General features: G+C 39.1%; 1 long non-coding RNA gene across 1 annotated transcript in view; it reads left to right on the top strand.

Moving 5' to 3' along the window:
- Nucleotides 1-17,325: 17,325 nt before the first annotated feature.
- Nucleotides 17,326-21,502, top strand: part of LOC148366941 (uncharacterized) — a 168,347-nt gene continuing 164,170 nt past the window's right edge. Inside the window, exon 1 of the long non-coding RNA XR_015850253.1 lies at nt 17,326-17,554. This is a non-coding gene — a long non-coding RNA (uncharacterized LOC148366941). The remainder of the gene's footprint in view (nt 17,555-21,502) is intronic.

The following is a 21,502-nucleotide window of genomic DNA, read 5'->3' on the forward strand; positions in this document are numbered from 1 at the left end:
TGCAGTGACCAAACTCCTCATTGCCAAAACTAGACTGACCTTTGCTGAGGAGCATGTGGTGTGGATAGAGAAGAACTGGTCCAGAGTTCACTTCACTAATGAAAGCAAATGAAAATTATTTAGCTTTGTTGGGAAGCATTATGTTCAGCGACACATTGGAGAAAGTCTAAACCCATATGGATCCGCCTTGATTCACAAGAAGTCTCAAAGAGCTTTACAGACTGAAGACTATTACTACACTGTAAGAGAATTATGGTCTAAATGTGACTTTTATATCATGGTATATACTTTTATACCCAATATATAATCTTACTTTTGTGATCTTTATACTTTCATACTCAATAAATGTATTTCAAGTTGTTTTCAGCGGCGAACGCCTTCAAGGTCAAGGGAATAAGTTCCCAAGCGCCAAAGAATTTGTCTGTAATTGAAAAGTTACAACCTGAAAGCCAGTGGCAAGCTTCTCAGGTGACTTCTATCTGTTATCAAACAATTAACTACTGTGGTGTCCAAAACTCCTCACAAATGCTGTACTCTTTATTCCTTTATTTTGGGCCTGCTGGCTGGTATTTCGAAATGGCCTTGATCACACATTCCAAGTCTGCTCAAGAGATGCATTGTGTTTACAAAGTTTCACTATCCCTATTGCTCATGTATCATACTCGCACACCATCTAGCCACCAACATTATTCACTGCATTTAAATATGTGATTCCTGTCTCAACCATTGAGATTCATTTCCTGTGTTCATATAACCCAGATGTTTAGTTTCCTTTTTGCGTTTTCCGAAGAATTAGCCTCCTGAAAGAGGAGGAGCGCGATTTCTCCCTGATCCGATACCAAGCTTCAACCCAACCAAGCTTCCGATAAGATTCTTAATTCCTTATTTACCAAACGTATACTCATCGAATGTATGCAAATGTTCACGTTTGCTTATTCCTCTCCCCTCGCAGACTAAAAAGTCTAGCCCTCCACGACTGCCCTTTGTGTCCCTTCTGTGATGAATGAAAACAAATGGCCCGTTTGAGTTGCAAGAAGGTGCTCCGGTTTCTGCAATGCTGAGGTCATATCCGTTGGGAAGCGTGGACAGGATGAGCTATAGAGCCTGTACTTTTTGAGTTAGATAAATACCTCCATTCTACCGCCATTCTCCCTACAAGAGCGTGCACGAGGGACCGTGAAAAGCCTAAAATCAGCAATACATAAGCATCAATAATTAAGCAGTCAACACACACAGTTGGAGAGGTGAGGGCCGACTTGCCTCCGTGTTGCACCATCGGCGTCTCAAGTCATCCGAAAAGGTTTCTTTGGAGAATTGCAGAAAAAAAACAGCAACCTAAAACAAGATATGTGTGTTTTTTTTAATGAATGTCATAAATGCCACCACAGTTCTTAGCTGTAATAGTCTTAATAAAGACATTATTGCCTACGGGTCCCTTCTCGCCTCTGCTAGTTTTTAGTTCTCTTACGCGGCGTTAGCAAAATATCAACACGAGAAGTACTTTTCGTTATCGCCAATGTGGATATTGCTCTTAGTCAGCGTGCAATAGGATTTATTTCTTTGGTCAACAACTTTTAAAACCACATCATTTTGTTGATTTAACAAATTATCGTTCGTCAAACCCACTATAGAGGACACTTAAAAGAAAAGTTTCCGGGAATTCAATTGTGCGCCTATAATCCTGTCCATCCTGTTAACACAAATGTTTTTATATTTATGTATTTTGGCACATTCTTAATACAGAGGTTGCCCTACTTACTAACGATCGCTGAATTTGTTTGTAAGTTGATTGAGTGCGATATTTTGTATGTATAAAGTTTATATAAGTATGTTTAAGGCTTGTATAAGTAACCTGTATTGTTTTGTACTAAAAAAATTGACATTTCATAAAATAATTTGCTATATAAAGATAAATAAAGTTAAGCTTAACTTACTTTTGGAAGATGGGCTTCAAGAGACGACTTCCTCCTCCGTGGTAGAAAGTGGCCGAAAAAAAGCGATCCAACCATTTTCTCAACCGCATCGAGCTTTCTTATTCCACTTTCATTTCAAAAGAAACGGCTCACATCTTCTTTACACTTTACACAGACCATATTGTTCTTAGCGCGCTGGAGATGCAGTATAGAATGTTTACACACAAACTAGGAAGAGGAAGCTGGATTTCTTCTTCGGGGTGGATGCTGGGTGACATCTTACAATGCCACACGCCGGTAGTGGCGAAAAGAAGTACTACAGTAATGTCCTGTACTCGGAAAAAGGTGGACTCAATACAATAATATACAATAGTACAATACATAATACAAAATCTAACTTACAGCAATGTCCGGATATTTCTTGATATCCTGAACAAAATGTCCATATCTACTGTTTTTAATAACTCGAATGGTCGTAAATAGGGGAGAGCTTCTTTTTTTAACTAAGACCATTTTTGGAGATATTTGGAAATACTACGTAGAACGAGTGTGGTGCAATGCTACGAATACAGAGACGTTACAGATTCTGGTTGGGATAAAAAAGTAGCATACTCCGAGTTAAGTATACTGCTTTTAATTGATTAGATAGATAGAGATAGATAGATAGATACTTTATTCATCCCCGCAGAGAAATTTACACCTCCAGCAGTATCCTTGTGTTAAAAATAAAACAATAATAAGTAAAAGTAATATAATACATAAATACCCAATGTAACGTGTTGCTATAGAGTATTTAAATAGTGCTACATAAAATACACACTGTAATAAAAACAGGGTAATATGCAATGTGGGGGTGTAGTTCAATGCGGGCTTTTACTCCACCGGGTGGAGTCAAAGAGCCTCATGGCATGAGGAAGAAATGATCTCCTCAGTCTGTCCGTGGAACAAGGCTGTGACAGCAGTCTGTCGCTGAAGCTGCTCTTCCGTTTGGAGATGAAGATTATGTCTGGGGTGGGATTTTATTTTATTTTTTCATTGTTGAAAACTTAGATAAAACTGGGAGTTTAAAAATATTCTTCATAGGAGGAAAATTACTTTTAGAGTCAGATCATTTTACTGGTAATGTTAAAAAGTAAATATAAACATTGTACTGATTTTAATACATGTTTTAAAAGTTGTTTTGCGTTGTATATACATCATCATTTTCCAAGGTGGAGTGGCAACTCCAATTTTAACTTTCTGTTACTTGCAATTCATTAATTTTAACGTTATTTACAATTCATTTCAGGGGACAGGGTTGCAAATAGAGCTTCTATGTCCATATTGTGCAATTTATCATCAAGCCACAAGGGGGCACATTGGTTCTGACCAAGTGGAGCGTCAAAACAGCCACAATCCCGGCAACCAAGGACAAAAAGGGTTGAAGATAATTTAACTGAGAAGTTGTTTTCAAGATACAATCTCCATCTAAAGGTGGAAAAGCAAATGTGGTGTTGAGCATGACGGGGTACCCTGCGTTCCCATTTCCATTCATGGGGATTGGAGAGCAGAGTGACCTCAGGGAGACCCCGTAATTATCCTCGGTGTCTGTGACAGGCCAGGATAATCAGTCTCACTGGGAATACTGGTGTAGATCTGTAGTCCAATGCGTCTGAAGGTCTTCACCCTCAATGAAGCGAAAAGCGTGCTAGCGATTCTGCAATCCGGGTTCTTTGGACACTTTTGGGACACCGTAGTAGGTCACAGAATATGTCCAAAAACACTCAATTACACTTTGAGACCACATTTCACTGACATACAAAAGGAGCTTTTAATACAAATAAAACAGCCAAAAATGTAAACAACCATATGTACGCTATTTGTGTATAATTCACCTTACTTTACCTTAAAATGAACTCAAAGTTTGGGTTCACATCCTCCACAAAGTTTAATGGACAAAGAATATCCCTGATTAAAATCTCAAAACGTAACGGGAATCAAACCTGGTTCGCGACAGTGAGAATGCCGAAGTCTTACCACTAGAACAGTGTTTTTCAATGGGTGGGTCAGGCCCCAAAAGTGGGTCGCGGACCTGTTTTCAGTGGGTGGCAAGCCTTTGCTTTGGCAAAATGATGTTAAGAAGAAAATACCGAGGGTCAATTACACTCCTTGACAGAAGATGAAGATAATGCCCTGCTCAGTCTTTTCTTCCTGTTTAGTTAATCTGTGTTTGAGGGGGAGCACATCCCGTTTTATGTGATTTTGAGGGTTTTGTTTCCTTTGGGTCTCAAGAAACTTATTGATAAGGGGAAGGGAAAGTGGAAAAAAGTGTCACAACAATCAGGTTGTAGAAGTAAATAATTGCAAAGTACAAGTGCCGATAAAGCAGCGGTGGAGGGTACATTGAATGTTTTTCACCAGAATATTATTACTGTATTTATTATCTACATAACTTACCGATTTTTGTTGTTTAGACAAACATTTTTAAACTATTTTGAACTTCTTTTAGTATGTTGCTATTTTTAACCAGTTTTAGGGGGCGACTTAAATGCATGGAAGGTTTACATGCCAGTATATATATAGTAGGTGAAGTTGGTTTGGCTTTGCTGGTCACATTAAACTATTTTTGGTTTAAACTGTACAATCATTTCATGTATTAAATTTGAAAAGTGTCAGGACCAAAACGGAGACAGGACCCACTTGCATTGCGTTTCTCACAAGTTTTATTGGAAGAAAGAGAAAGGGGTGCACCAACGATCTGGTGATTGCTGGACGCAGGAAGCAGGTCGCTTAGATACTCAGATTGTGCTCCGAATGCGGAAGTGGCGAGCGATGGTGTTGTCAGCAACGGTAAAACGGGTCAGTAGCCGGGACAGGAGAGCAAAAACGTAGTCGGGGTCGGAAGCGAGTCGTAAGCCAGAACAGAAGAGAAGACGTAGTCGGGGACAAAAAGAGGTCGGAAGCCGAGACGGGAGAGCAGACGTGGCCAGGATCAAAAACAGGTCGAAGCCGGGGACAGACGGGAGCAAAAAACGGGACAGGTGGGAGTCAGGGTCGAAAAAGGCTTGCCGAGTGTTTACAGAGGTTCGCAGACGGACTGACAACAGGGGATTGACAGGACTGGGTTCAAATAGGGGCAGGGAGCCAATCAGAGCCCGCAGCGGTTGGCGCCAAAGGAGCGGGCACAGCTGAGTCCCATCAGTAATCATGACAAAAGTGGAGATTTGTTCTTGATTTCGGCCAATTTGGGAGTGATGGTGGGTTCTGAAATCAGACTGGTTGGGAACCACTGCATTAGATGACCAGTGATTATTTGTCATTTGAAAACGCGTTACATTTGATCCCTTTAGCACACTATTTTTCACGGTACCAGAAACAGATGTTAGAGAATGGACACAACGGAAAGTCGCCCTGAAAGATATGAATACATGCAAAAAAAAAGCACGATTAATCAGACATTAAATAAATACATTGCAAATTGATATTATACATATTTATTTACTATATATACTAATGATACATGGGGCGGCACGGCGGCGCAGTGGTTAGCGCATGTGCGGCACAGTTCATGTCTTGGGAACCTCCTGCGCGGGTTCAAATCCAGCTCCAGACTTCCTGTGCGGAGTTTGTATGTTCTCCCCGTGCTTGCGTGCGTTTCCTCCCACATTCCAAAAACATGCAGTTCAGGTGAATTGGCCGGTCCAAATTGTCCCTAGGTGTGAATGAGCGAGTGAGTTGTATGTCCCCGTGTGCCCTGCGATTGGCTGGCAACCAGTTCAGGGTGTTCCCTGCCCACTGCCCGATGATTGCTGGAATGGGCTCCAGCACCCCTGCGACCCTACTGAGGATAAGCGGTGCAGCTAATGAGATGAGATGAGACTAATGATACATTTAAACTACAGCTTTTTTTCACCGTAATAGCCTTTTGCGTATGGGTTGATTTATCTGAAGCATTTTCACTTTATTTGGCGAAATGTCTGATGCAGTCGCATCAGCATGTGTATTTTCTTCTATCTATTTTAGCTACCGTACAGCTAACATTAAGATTGAGTCCTATATTTTCTTAGCCACTGCATTTGGGCCTTTCAGTATTAGAGAGCTTAAATAATGTTAAGACGTGATGTATATTCATATAAAGAATACAACCTTAATGATATGCACTTTTATACAATATCTAAAGGTCGGTACTATGATGTCATAACAACATTTTGCCATCGTAGGTATTGCTGACATACTGAGTATTGATAGATAGATGGGTAGGGTGGTTTGTTGGTTGGTTAGTTGAAGGAGTTTGATTGATTGATTGATTGATTGATTGATTAAATAGTAAAAGGAGTTTGTTAGTTGGTTGGTTGGTTGGTTGGTTGGTTGGTTGGTTCATTGGTTGGTTGGTTGATTGGTAAAAGGAGTTGGTTTGTTGGTTGGTTGGTTGGTTGGTCGGTCGGTCGGTCGGTTGGTCGGTCAGTTGGTTGGTTGGTAAAAGAAGTTGGCTGGTTGGTTGATTGATTGATCAGTGCGTTGGTCGTTTGGTCGGTAAGACAGTTTGTTGTTTGATTGGTTGATTGATTGGCTAAAAGATTTGGTTGGTTGGTTGCTTGGTTGGTTGGTTGCTTGGTTGGTTGGTTGGTTGGTTCGGTCAAGCTTGAGTCACTCCAAAACTAAGCATGTCCCTAAATGCTTACTGAAGCTGTATAATGTTATTATTTGTAAGCACAAATACATACATAAAACTGAATTGATTTTGCGTGGCAGCACAGCGGCACAGTGGTTAGCGCGTGTGCGGCACAGTCCTGAGGTCATGGGTTCAAATCCTGCTACCGGACTTCCTGTGCGGAGTTTGTATGTTCACCCCGTGCTTGCGTGGATTTCCTCCGGGCACACTGGTTTCATCCCACATTCCAAAAGCATGCATTTCAGGTGAATTCGCCGGTCCAGATTGTCTCTAGGTGTGACAAGCAAGTGAGTTGTCTGTCCCTGTGCACCCTGCGACTGGCTGGCAACCAGTTCAGGGTGTCCCCTGCCCACTGCCCGAAGATGGCTGGGATGGGCTCCAGCACCCCCGCGACCCTACTGAGGATAAGCGGTGCAGATAATGGATGGATGGATGATTTTGCGTGTGTTTTCTCTCTTTTTTTAAAAAAAATAGCATGATATGCTAAAAGAAAGAAGTTACCGGTTATCAGTATCGGTCCCCAGAAGCAGGATTTTATTGGTTATCCGTAATAAAAACTGTTATCGCCCATCCAATTTTTTTTCACACTTCACCGTAATTTACAATACAGAATGAACGTTTCTGAGAAGTAAACCGGAAGTGATATTCAACTTCAAAATCTGCACGTGTTGCACGTTTTCGCGCAAAAAAATGAGCGTGAACCCAAATGGGGGACCAGTAAAGTGCACGTCATACCTTGTGGATTGTTTTGCGTGTAGAAAAGTAAAGGTTAACGCGCACACTTGAGCTTTGAAGTACACCAACAGGATGTGCTCGCACAAACACAATGGATCAACACCTCATCAATTTTTCAGCGAAGCTTCACAAAGAAAAGGCAACCATTTGGCACCAGCCGAAAATACACACCAAAACACACACCAAAAGACTTTTTCGGCATCAATTAACGTCAACCCCGAAATAAAATCCACAAACGAAGCGGTAGAGAAGGTCCTAGCAAATATGATCAAAGTTCGCATGCTCGATAACAACAGGAATGTTTTTTTCTAATTTGCGAGATGAGCAATGCAAACCAGGGGCGCCGCCTTCCCCCCAGGGAGCCGAGAATCAATTAGAGCAATGTTTCTCAACTGGTGGGTCGGGGCCCAAAAGTCTTGAGAAAAATATGAAAATAAGAATAAAAAGAAAAAGAAGAAAAGAATGAAAAGTAAAAAAAGTACAAACAAAAAAGAAAAGGAAAAAAAAAGAGAAAAGAAGAAGAAACGCCAAAAGAATACTGAAAAATGGAAAAAGAAAGAGAAAAATAAGATAAGTATATTTTCAGCCGGTGGCAGTTCTTTTTTCTCTGGCGAAATAGATCTGTTAAACAAGTTGAGCAAAGAATATATCAAATATGGAGTTTATTAAATTAAAGACAAAGCTACTGATTTTATCCAATCTTTCCCCACTAGATGTCGCTGTGTGGTGTAGTACAAACAAAATTAAATATTTCAAAAGCTCAAGGAAGAATACAAAACTATGGAGACTCAAAAGTGACCAAAAAGCATCATTCTTCTTTTCTTTTTTTGCCCCGGCTTTTCACAGAGGAAATAATCGTAAAATAAGCAAAAATAAAACAAAATAATGAAGAAAGAATAAAATAAAAGAACTAGAAGAGAACAAAAAAGAAAATAAGAAAATAAGAATAAAGGACGAGTGGAAGAAAAAGGAGTACAAAAAAAAGCTAAATAAAGAGAAAAATTTAAAATAGAAGAAAACTAATAGAAAAGGGTAAAATAAGAAGATATGAATAAAAAGAAAACCACATAAGATGTTAAAGAGAAGGAAGAAAGAAGGAAAGGTAAAACCAAAAAAAGAGTGAAGAAGAGCGAAAAATAGCCAAAATAATAACAAGAAAATGAATGGAAATAATGGAAAAGAGTAAGAAAAAAAGAAAAGAAAGAGAAAAATAAGAAAAGAAAACTGTGGAATAGAAAAAAAGAAAAAAAAGAGAAGGGGGAAAAAAGTCTGAAAAATAAAAGGGAAATGTATGAAAAAATATAAAAAGAATATGAAGAAAAACATGAAAGGAAGAAAAAATAAGAAAAGGACAACTAGTGACATAGAAAAAAAGAGCGAAGAAGAAAAAAGCCAGAAAAATAAAACGGAAATGTATAAAAAAATTAAAAAAGATTAAAGAAGAAAACACAAAAGTAAAAAAATCAGAAAAAGAGAAAGAAAAATAAGCCAAATCAAAGAAAAAGAGGAAAGATTGAAAGAAAACAGGAAAAAAGATAAAAGGAAGGAAAAGTGGGACAAAGACAGCTTATTGTGTTCCCTGAGCCAATTCATACATTTGAAAAGTTACTTTTTTTGCTTGATTTGGGTTAAGACCATTATTTAGGGTGCTTCCTTGGTCCTCAAGTCAGACATGTTGAGAACCACTCAATTAGAGCGCACCGTTGTTCCACTTTCACATAATGGTGCCCGAGTTGCATGAGGTCCGTGCAGAGGGATGGAATTCGCAAGGCTTATTGTCGCCACGGTAACGAAGGGGATATCTTACCTGTCTCTTTTGATTGACAGCTGACATGAGTGAGCCTGCGGTTGCCAGTCGATCCCAACCAGTAAAGAGAATCCCCAGTGAGAGGGTTTCTCTATCAAAGGCGACTTCAAAGATCTTTTATTTTGTGTTGCCGGGCAGTCTCACTGTGTCCTGTCGACACCGAGATGCAACTTCGACGCGAGGAAGTGTTCTTTGTAAAGTTCGTAGTGGGAAGGAATTCTGCACGGTGGGATTGAGCACTGCGGTTATTACGCAATACGGGGTCGGGGCAGGGGCTTCTATGGCTGCTGGAGATTCCGAAAATGACGGGAACGATATCATGATGCAATCGGCTCCTTGATGAGTTCATCAAAGACACGCACCTATGAGGAGAAAAGGATTCGGTATCAAGCACGGGTGTCTATGATAGGGCCCACAGCCCGGGTCAGGCCCGCCAAGGGTTTGAATCCGGCCTTCGAGACGATGCGGAGAGAAGCGCAAGAGTCAAATGAGCTCTAGATTGAAACGTAAGCACTTAATGTCACCAAAGCCAGGTGCCACTCTCAAAGACACAGTAGCTTTAATTCTATAATATCTTTTAATAATATATTTGTATTATTTTAGTTTTCCCTTGCCCTCATGTAGGTTTTAGATCAGGGGATGGTGTCATAATAGTCTGCAGTTTGCAATCGTCTTTAGTCCGTGCAGACTTTGAGACTCCTTGTGATTAGGGGGGTCAAGAATAAACATGACTTGAGTTGACTTGATTATGCGGTTTTTAGTTACATAAGAAAATACTTTGAATCATTTCTCATGTATTATATAATACAAAAATACTCCTTCACGTCAAGCTACTTTGAATGCACTTTGTTAGGAATTAAATAATAAAATGTACCGTTTACCAAATTGTTAGTTATGTGACTCCATTAATAATAATAATAATAATAATTTCCTTGTATTGTCATTCTGTGTAACAATGTACACAGAACGAAATGTCGATTACACCTGACCCGTTGTAGCGAGCCGATGCAGCCGCAGCCAACAGAGGGCGCCGCCAACCACCCAACAAACCTACATTCACCTAACAATGCGCGCTCGTTTCTTGATGGAAAAATGAACAAGAGACCGGCATTTCCACACGGGAACAGATTTAATTTCTTAAAGAGTTTAACTAAGTGAACTCCATCGAATATATGGCCGAATTAGCGGAATTAGTGTCGCTTCAGTCTCTGTCAAGCCTCCTCTCTCGATCTTCTCCCTTCCTTCTCTCGACCCACATTTTTTCCGCGAGCTGGTGTGCCGACTCCTCCCATGGGCGTGCCAGAAAAGCCCCCACGTTGGGTCCACGGCTGCACCCACCTCACCTTGATCTCTGGAAAAACTCAAAACAACACCGAGCGTACTAGGTCATCAGGGCCTTGTTCTCCAAACATCGCCTGCCGTCCCCCATCAGAGTCCTGTAATCAAAATTCCCCTGCCAAAACATTCTGCATTTGGAACAGCGTGACCTGAAGCCCACTCAATAAATGTAACTTGTATTCAATCGCATAAAATCCCTTATAGTCAAATGTATAAAATATTTCAACTTCAATCACCAAATTTCTTACGGAAAACAATGATTTATAATAAGCATTTTTACTCGTCTTCTGTCGCTTTTCCCTCTCTCTCGTGTGACAGCTCCTGCAAAATCTCAACTTTATTAACATAACTCTCCCTCTGCTTTATGGCCCTCGGGAACATAAAACAGCTTTGAATTAAGGTTTTGGCATTTGTGTCAGGACTTCGTACGGACGCCGCCACTGACCTCGGCGATCTAGATTTACAGCGGAGGATGAATAAATAAGGATAGTAAATGTTTCGGGGAAGAGACAAATGCTATAATAATATCGCGACTTCTATGCAACAACTGTTAGCTCGAGTGTTGCGAGAGAGGAATCAGAAGTGGGACACCTTGTCCTCAATTTACAGCGTAAAGGAGGTACTGCGTTTGAACTCTGTGTTTCGTCTGCCATTTTGTGTACAGGCGCTCCTCTACTTACGGACATTCGAGTTACGAAAAACGGTAGATACGAACATTTTTTCCGTACATTGCTACAAGTTTGATTTTGTATTGTGTGCACCGTTTTCCGAGTACAGGACAGGACTGTAGTGCTTGTTTCCGCCACCACCGGCATGTGGCACTGTGAGAGGTCACCCAGCATCCACCCTGAAGAGGAAGTCTGGGTTCCTCTTCCTAGGTTGTTTGTAAACATTCTATACTGTATCTCCAGCGCTCATCATTGAAGCTCATCTTCCAAAAGTAAGTTGAACTTAACATGTTTTATCATTATAGAGTATATTATTTTATGAAATGTTAACATTTTAGTATAAAACACACAGGTTACTTGTACAGGCCTTAAACATACTTATATAAACCTTAAAAATACAAAATATAGCACTAGAGCGACTTACGAACAAATTCAACTTACAAACGATCATCTGGAACCTAACTTGCTTGGTCTGACAGCGTCTGTAATGTCTTCTATCCTTATTTTGAGTGTCTACTCAACTTTAAACATATCACCTACTGATACCAATGACATCCTGCTTTTGCAGATCGATACCAATGATAGATATTATATGTTTTGTCTACACACTGGCAGAAAATGTTCCCATGTGCCTCTATTTGTAACTGAGTTAACAACAATTAAAATAAAGGAAGAAAGAATTATTTGTATGTGTATGTATATATATATATATATATATATATATATATATATATATATATATATATATATATTAATATATATTGTAACTGAATAAGGGTGAATTTCATAATAATTTTGCTTTAAACCAATTCAATGTGATTTATTTTATTATTAATATTATTATAGTTACTCTTCTTTGATGTACTAGTTATGTAAAGTTTCTCTGAGAGTCTTTTTTCCTTTTTTCTGCTCTATAAATATAAACAAAGTTAAGTTTTACTTACTATTGGGCTTCAAAAGTTCCTCCTCCGTGGTAGAAAGTGGCCAACCATTTTCTCAACCGCATCAAGCTTTCTTATTCCACTTTCATTTCAAAAGAAACAGCTCGCCTCCTTTTTACACTTAATACCAATCATATTGAATGGATGCAAGATATATTAAACAATAAAAATGTCAAAGTTTTGCGTCGAAAAGATGCAGTGCAGTATGTTTACACACTAACTAGGAAGTAGGAATCAGGTCTCTTCTTCGGGTGGATGCTGGGTGACCTCTCACAGCGCCATACGGCGGTAGTGGTGGAAAGAAGCACTACAATACGGACCAGTATTCGGAAAAACGTCCACACAACACCAAATCTAACTTACAGCAATGTCCGTATATTTTTCGACATCCCGAAAAAAATGTTTGTATCTAATGTTATTCGTAATGATCATAAGTAGGGGAGCATCTGTATTTGTAATTGTAGCGTTTAGTTAATTTCCCTACAAAGTACAAGCTTGGTTTAAAACCAAATACTTAAAGTCGTGGCTTATGGACTGTAAAATATGGTAATGTCCTTTTTGATTCTACATGGCGAGTATTGAAGCCAATTGCATTGCTTTGTGTTGCTCGGGGATCCGATTTTAATAATTCATTGCTTTCACCTCCACACACAACAGGAAGCCAAAGCGACCAATCACAGCCGGGATTTGAAAGGCCAAGCGAGCTACAGGTGCACCTGACTGAGATGGATTTCCGCAATATGCTGGCGGACCTCCGATGGTTTCCTCGTTTTATTTGAACGCCCCGCATATCACTTCTAAAGAGCAGGATGTGCTGCATTTTTTTTTTTGCAATGCATCTAGACCAGGGGTCTCAAACTCGCACCCCGGGGGCCAATTGCAGCCCTCGGGGGGAAAGTTTGAGGGTCCCATCATAATGTAAAATTTGAACGGATATCGTGTATGATTTGATCACTTGAAAAGGAAGGATACAAACTAAAAAAAGAGAAAACAGAAGAAAAAGAGAAAGAATAAAATGAAATTTAAAAAGTAAACGGGAAAAAAAGGGGGGGAAAGCGTAAGATGAGAGGAAAAAGGAAGAAAAAGGAAAAGAAAAAATAAAACCAAACAGAACAATTAAAAATGAGAAAAAATAAGACAAATAAGAAGACAAAAAAAGAAAGATAAAGGAAAGGAGGGGAAAAGATGAAAAAACAATAAAAATAAAGGAAGAGAAGAAGGATAAAATTAAAATGCAAAATGAAAGAGAAAAAAAGTAGGAAATAAGATGACAAAGAAAGGGCAAGAATAAAAATAAAAATAAATTAAGAAAACAATGAGGAAAAGCGAAAAAAAAGGAAAGATGAAAACGAGAAAAAAAGAAAATGATGACAAGAAAATTATATTACAAATAAAAAGAAGAGAAATATAAAGACAATTTGAAAAAAGCAAGAAAAAAAACAAAATAAAGAAAAAAGAGAAAAATGAAAAAACATGGTGGAAAAAAAGCAACAACAAAAGGTGGAGATGAAAAAAAGAAAATAGAAAACGTGTTTTTGATTCTTAAGGCTACCATAGTAGCAAAATGTCCAACAAATATGTCATCTTCCTCTAGTTGAGCCTCATGTCACAGAAATATATACAAATTTCTCAACCTATGAGTAATTTAAAAAACTTTCATTTATATCATCGTTCCCTTATCAATAATTTCAAATAATTCAGGAGATAAAGCACTCGTCTTGGGATCAAGAAGTCACATGTTCGATTCCCGGTTCCTCCGAGTTATCTGTCTAAGTGTCCTTGGGCAAGACACTGAATCCCTAATGTCCCTGATAAGCAGGTAGTTGCCTTGCATGGCTGACGCTGCTATCAGTGTGTGAGTGTGAAGCACATTGTAAAGTGCTTTGGGGGGGGTCTTCTGTAAATGCAGACCATTTTAAGTAATCAATCATTTACACTGTCCCTATGCGTGTAGCACACACGGATTATGGATTCATTTATTGATAATTAATTGATTTTCATAGTAAGTGTTTTTATTTGTATAACTATTATATTTAAGAACAGTGAAGTGTTTTATCACGTGTTTGTGCAAAACCCCACTTGGCCCAATCTCACCCGGACCCCAGCTTCAGCGGCCCCCAACAATTGAGTTTGAGACCCCTGATCTAAATACCGCACAGTAAACGATTCCCTTCTTCTTCAGAGTGTAGAGCCTGAAAAAGGCCTGGCATTTTCAAGGGTTCCCTTTCCGCAGCATCTTCGGCACTTGTCAGCGCTCGTCGGGTCGGCAGCTTCACAAGGGCGAATGTACAAAGCCAGCTTTTTTTTTTTGGTACTTTGGGTTTTTTGTTGCGCGAGCCCCCCGCTTAACAACTCTCCCCTTCCTCGTGCTTTTGGCAAAGTAAACAAACAACGTTTGCGCAATCCGCCCCCTTTTCTTCACCGAGCTTGACAGAGAAGCTTCTTTCATCCCCTGCGCCGGCACGTGGCGTTCAAGGCCTTCTCCTTTCCTCGTTCGTATGTCAATCGCTGCAGCTTTGAAAAACCAAACCCCTTTAACACCCCCCCCCCATCTCTACGCCTTCTTTTTCAGGCAGTGTCATTTGCGTGACTGAAAGGAGTACAGTGGTACCTCGTTGTATGATAGACTCTTCTTACGGATGTTTTGGTATCCATAGTCAGAAAAAAGAAAGAAAGAAAGAAAGGAAGGAAGGAAGGAAGGAAGGAAGGAAGTGAAGGATTTTATACATAAGACTATAAAGGATTTTATACAATTGACGACAAATTACATTTAATACAAAAGATATTCACTGACTGGGCACCCTGGTGGAAAATGTTGTTTACAGGAACGGCAGGAACAGGACGTAAGGCTGATAAGATAATCAGCACATCCAGACGCAGAAAGGCCCTGATGACGTAATGAAATGAAATGAAATGATCTGCATTTATATAGCGCTTTTCAAGTCCAGACTTCCCAAAGCGCTTTACAGTGTGCTTCACATTTCCCAATAGCGGCCGTGCAGCCATGTAAGGCGCTAACCTGCTTATTGGGGGCATTAGGGGTTCAGTGTCTTACCCAAGAACGCTTCGACATGTAACACGGAGGAGCTGGGATTCGAACTGAGATCTCTTGATCCCAAGACGAGCGCTCTACCTCCTGAGCCACTGCCGCCCCACGTAGAAACGCTCAGTGTTGTTTTGAGTATTCCAGACATCGAAACGCCCGAGGGGGGCTTCCTTGGCACGCCCATGGGAGGAGTCGGCACGCCGTTATGCGGGGAGAAGATGGTGAATAGGAGTGAGCTAAATGACCTTAGAAGAGGGCTTCCCAGAGACTCCAACGACACGAATTCGGCCGTTTTCGATGGAGTATATTTAGTTAATGAAATTAAATCTGCCCTCCGTGTGAAAATATCAGCTTCCTTGTTCATCATTTCCCTCAAGAAACGAGTGCTCATAAATTGTTGGGTGAATGTGAGTTGTGTTTGGTTAATGAAGGCAGATAACTAATTTGAACAATTTGGTAAACGGTACATTTTGATTTTAATTCCCAACAGAAGGAAGGAAGGAAGGAAGGAAGGAAGGAAGGAAGGAAAGAAGGAAGGAAGGAAGGAAGGAAGGAAGGAAGGAAGGAAGGAAGGAAGGAAGGAAGGAAGGAAGGAAGGAAGGAAGGAAGGAAGGAAGGAAGGAAGGAAGAAATAAAGAGAAAGAAGGAAAATAAGAGAAAGAGACAGAGAGAGAGAGAGAAAGAGAGAAATAAAGAATGAAAGAATGAAAATTGTCTCTAGGTGTGAATGAACGAGTGAGTTGTCTGTATCTGTGTCCTCTGCCCATTTCCCAAAGGTCGCAGGGATGGGCTCCAGCACCGCCGAGACCCTACTGATAACAAGTTGTGCAGATAATGGATGGATATAAACACTCCAAACCATCTCAAACATTTGCTGCTGGCAGATTGAGGGTTGTACATGACATTATGGCGCCTGGGTTCGTTCTAAAGCACGTGTGTCAAACAGGCGGCCCGCGGGCCAAATCAGGCCCGCTAAGGGATTGAATCTGGCCCGCGGTACAACACTCAGAGAAGCGCAAGAGAAAAACAAGCTGCAGGTTGAAATATGTCAACTTGATGTTGCCAAAGAAAGGTGCCTCGAACAAAGACACTGTACTTGTATTTCTTTTTCTTTCTCTCTCTCTCCCTCTTTTCCACCCCTTTTCTCCCATTCTCTGTCTCTGTCTTTTTCTCTTCCTTTGTTGCTCTTTGTCTATTTCTCTCTCTGTGTCTTTTTAACTTCTTTTGCTCTAACTTCCTTTTTTCCTTTTTTCTCTTTTCTCTTTCTCTCTTACTACCCTTCACGCTTTCTTTTCTCCTTTCTCTCCTTCTGTCTTTCTATTTCTCTTTGGATTTCTTTCTTCCGCTCCCTTTCTTTCCCCCTCTCTCACAACTTGTCTTTTTATCTCTTGTGTTTCTTACGCTCTCTCCCTCTCTCTCTTTCTTTGTCCCGCCCTCTGTCCTTTTCCCTCCCTATTTCTCTTATTTCTGTATCTCTTTTTCTTCCTCTTTAATCTAACAGTCCGGCCCCCGACCGAATGTTTGTTCTATCGTGTGGCCCCTGAGTTAAAATGAGTTTGACACCCCTGTTCTAAGAGATGGGCAGGGAACCGTATGATGCGGCAGGGGTAAACCAGTGAAAGCTGTCGAGCCCTGCTGTTGAACAGAAGAGTGTGTTGTGTCACCCTGAGCCAAGTGACATGGCCGCTTTCTTGAGTCCCGTTTCATCTGGAGGGACGAAAGCATGACCAAATTGGGTGCCGAGGTGCCTAACCTATTTGGGTGTTTGGGCATTTTGGGTTGGCCATGGTCCAAACAATTTTGCGTGTGATTTTTGCTACTTTTTCCGTTTTTCTATTTTCTTTGTTTATGTATGTGATTGTCTTGCTGTCGGTCACCCCTCTCGAGAGATATGACCAGGGTGGATAGATAGAGAGAATCTGCCTGATCACTATCATCAATCGGTCTACTTCACCCCTTGCCTACACACCCTGGCTTTTCTCTTCATTCTCCTCCCTCCTTCTCCATCTTTCCTCCCCCTCCCTCCTTCTCTCTCCCTCTCTCACTCTCTCTCTTAGCTGCTGCAGCTGTATCCATTTCCTCCTGGCAAAAAGGGACTTTATGAATAAATGATAGTGAATTGCTGAAGGTTCAGATACTAAATAATGAATTTCACCACCAAAAAACACAACAACTTCTCCAATCATAAAATAGCTCTCTCCTTCCATATTGATTGTGCTTGTGCAACCAGATGCAGAGAGCTCGCAGTCTGCATTCTGTGCAAGGTGGGAGACCGTACAAGGGGGGGCTTGGCAAAATGTAGAAAATGAAGGGCGACGAGAAGGTTTTTTTTTTTTTTTAATATGTAACGGCCAGGAGCTTGCAGGCGACGTTTTTTTTTCTTTTTTTCTGCAGGGGCTCCACTCCAAATTGAGTTGTGAAAAATCCGAAAACTTTCCTTCACGGGACGTTTAAAGTAAGTGCGGTCATCTATTCTGCGCTAGGGTTTTTCTTATGGGGGGATGGCGGAGTCTTGAGGGTTGTGTGGTGAAGCGGGTGCACGTGTGCGTGCATGTGCAAGTGTGTGTATGTGTGTGTGTGTGTGTGTGTTTGTTAAAACTTTATTGAACAAACCGCATATACAATTCCATAAATGTTCCACGACAATGTTGCGTTAACATTATACAAAAACTGCAAAAAAAATAAAAAAAAAATTATAAAATAATAAACAAAGATGCCAGGGGGGTGGACAAGCAGGTAACTATATATATATATATATATATATATATATATATATATATATATATATATATATATATATATATATATATATATATATATATATATATATATATATATAAAGTGTATATACATCCATACAATGTATAAATATACAGTGTATATATATTTATGCAGTGTATATATATCTATACAGTGTATATCTATACAGTGTATATCTATACAGTGTATATATATATATATATATATATATATATATATAAATATATATATATATATATATATATATATATATATATATATATATATATATATATATATATATATATATATATATATATATATATCCAGTACGTTCTATAGTCTGTGTACAGCAACCTTGAGTGTCCTAAAAGTGTTAAAATTATAGATTGGCTAAAACAAATTGGTTAGAGTTTCAGGATCAGCAGAACAAAATGTACATTTTACACTAATATATTTATTAAACTTTCCCACAATATGTATTTTGGAGGGGTTATTCCAATTTTTAACAATATTTTTCGTACTTTGTTATCTAGTAGCGGTTGGGTAACGTCTGGACCGGCGTTTCTCAACTGGTGGGTCGAGACCCAAAAGTGGATTGCAAGCCTGTTTTTAGTGGGTGGCGGGCCTCTGCCTTGGCAAAATAATGCTATGATCGGAAGATAAATCACTAAGGGTTATTTAGTCTCCTTCACGGTATCTGGCGAGAATTACCTGCAAATACGAGTCGGTGACCACCATTTTACATCACAGAAAAATACAGATGGTATATATTTACATGTTCATCATGACCAAACGTAGATGCAGTGGCGAATTTATGAGGTATGGAATTTATTATCGAGAAGACAAAGCCACCGAAGTGTTTCGGATTTCATTAAAAATGCAACTAAGTGAGCATTAAAGGTAATATTATTACTTGAAGTTGTTGTGATTTTGCTGGTCATTTCTTTTATGTAAATATATTTTACTATCTCTGGTTTCATCAGCAAAATTCCTTTATTCAATTGTTTTTTTCTCGGTTTGGCTTGTATTCAGAGTGGGATGGTGGGTCTTAATGTCAGAACAGTTGAAAGCTCCTGGTCTAGACTTGATTTTTTTCCAGTCAATTAATTGTATATGTTTCTTTCAGGAAAACATTGCATATGAAATAATCAAATCTTTTATTTTACACAGTGATCTGATGAGACCTTGGCTTTGACTGTGCGAGTGTGTCTTATAAAAATCAGGTCAGAAGCAATGCAATCTTGAAAATAGGGGTTCGTTTAGTCATCTTAAGTATGTGTGAACAAAAAAAGAACAAGCAGAGAAAATGAAAAATGCGTATTCGATCATCAATGAATGAGCATTTTCAGAATATTGCTTCCGATTCTTCCCATGGCATGCGTTACAAATGCTGCATTAAATAAGAGGAAGGGAATTTTTGCAGAGGTGTGGGTTAGCATGTACTCATGCATGTGTGTGTCTGTGTGTGTGTTAGGTAATTCATAAAGCCTACACAGGTTAAATGCAAAGGATAGATCAATTTATTTTTTGTTTTTGAATAAATTAAGAGAAATTATTATGGTTTTTTAAAACGTAAAATAGCTATTTTTTAAATAAAATCAATTACTTTAAGAAATAGTTAATATATTATTTTTTTAATAAGATAAATGTGTTTTTATATTTAAAAATGTTTTACTATAACCCTTTATATAGAAATAAATACTTTTTTGAATCAAGATGACTCTTTTAAACATGATTTTAGAAATTATAATGAATAAATGTTATGTTTTCGTAAATAAAATGTTTTTTTTTATTATATATATTTAATTTATAGGTAACAAAAGATAATGACATATTTAACTGAGACTTCCTTGAAATAAGATCAGTAAAATAACTGTACCATAGCCTTAATTAGTTATAATAATTCTCCTTATTCCGATTGAACTGTCCTTGAATTGTTTTGCACCAGACCTACACTAAAATTCTATGCAGAAACTCACACCACCCCTTCACCCCTTTCATATATATATATATATATATATATATATATATATATATATATATATATATATATATATATATATATATATATATATATATATATATATATATATATATATATATATATATATATATATATATATATATATATATATATATATAAATTAAGCAAAATCCAAATGACTGATGGTATTCCTTCAAAGCTGAAAGAAATAAACTACATTTTCAGAGACGTCACTTGGTAAAACGAGCAAAATCTCCTAAATTACGAGCGCCGCTTCTGTTTTCCACGTTTCCCAACGACCTTTGATTCATCATTACCCCTGTTTACGGCGTTGTTATTTCTTATTATTTCCCACTGATTTACCTGGCATATCCTATGTATTATTCAGTCAATTTCCTATGCCGGTATTTTATTCCGCACAGAGTCACATGGTAATGCAGCCAGTCATTGTGCTAAGGGATAAATAATTGATATCTCAATGAATATGCAAATGAGAAGGAGAGAATAAGCGAGAGTCGGCAGAGGGGGAAAGTGAGAGAGAGCGTTGTATCTCGCGTGGAGCTCAACAAAAGGCCCGTGTGAATTTGGCGCTCCAATTAAGAAATATTATAGCCACCATGTTGAGACGGCGAACGTTTAGAGTTGTTTTGGGTCCCGTATTCGCAGAGTTTGGTGTTGTGCTTTTGGGAGAGCCTTTGAAGTAATTGTGTTCTATATTTCCCTGGGTAGGTTTTTTATTTGTACATGTTTAACTCAATAGACTATAATTCAATGAGGGCCGGGGATTGGTTTTAATGAAGTCAGGCTCCATTAGTATGTAACAGATGGATATCGTATTCACAAATGTACAATTCATTTGGATAGCATGCGCGGTTATTAATAATAGATGCAGGCATGGAAATAATTTCGGTAAAATTCACCGATTTGAAGTAAAAAAAAAAGTTGGCCTATGTGAATTGTGTAGATCCGAGGAGAAAATGTAGGGGGTATCGTGAGATTTTGCTGAGTGAATCAGACATTTAAGGCTGTGCGTTTTACTTATTGATCTATAACACACAAAAAAAAAAACCTCAAAGTTTGGGTGTGTGTTATACATGAGGTTTTACGGAGTATATCACAGTATTTGTGCAATGGTTGATCACGCAAAAAACAACCGCAAAACAATGGTTGCTAGGGAACCGAACCCCTGTCGCTGCGGTGAGTGTTGTTAGGAATTAATATTAAAATGTACCATTTACCAAATTGTTCAAATTAGTTGTCTGATTCCATTAACCAAACACAACCTACATTCTCCTAAGAATACGCGCTCGTTTCTTAATGGAAAAATGAACAAGGGACCGGCATTTCCACACGGGGGCAGATTTAATTTCTTAAACAATTTAGCTAAGTTAACTCCATCGAATATGGCCGAATTATCCAAATTAGTGTCGCTCGAGTCTCCATCAAGCCTCCTCTCTCTATCTTCTCTTCCTCTTTGGCCCATGTCTTTTTCCGCCAGCTGGTGTGCTCCTCCCATGTGTGTGCCAATGAAAGCCCCCACTTGGGGTCCAACCCCTCGCCTCGATGTCTGGAGACTCTCAAAACAACACCAAGCGTTTATCAAAACAATGCCTGGCGTCCTTCGTCAGAGTCCTGTTATCAAAATTCCCCAGCCAAAACATTCCTAATTTGGAACAG

The sequence above is a fragment of the Urocampus carinirostris genome, chromosome 4 (assembly GCF_059441175.1).
Source record: "Urocampus carinirostris isolate Australia breed hairy pipefish chromosome 4, RoL_Ucar_1.0, whole genome shotgun sequence".
NCBI classification, from domain to species: domain Eukaryota; kingdom Metazoa; phylum Chordata; class Actinopteri; order Syngnathiformes; family Syngnathidae; genus Urocampus; species Urocampus carinirostris.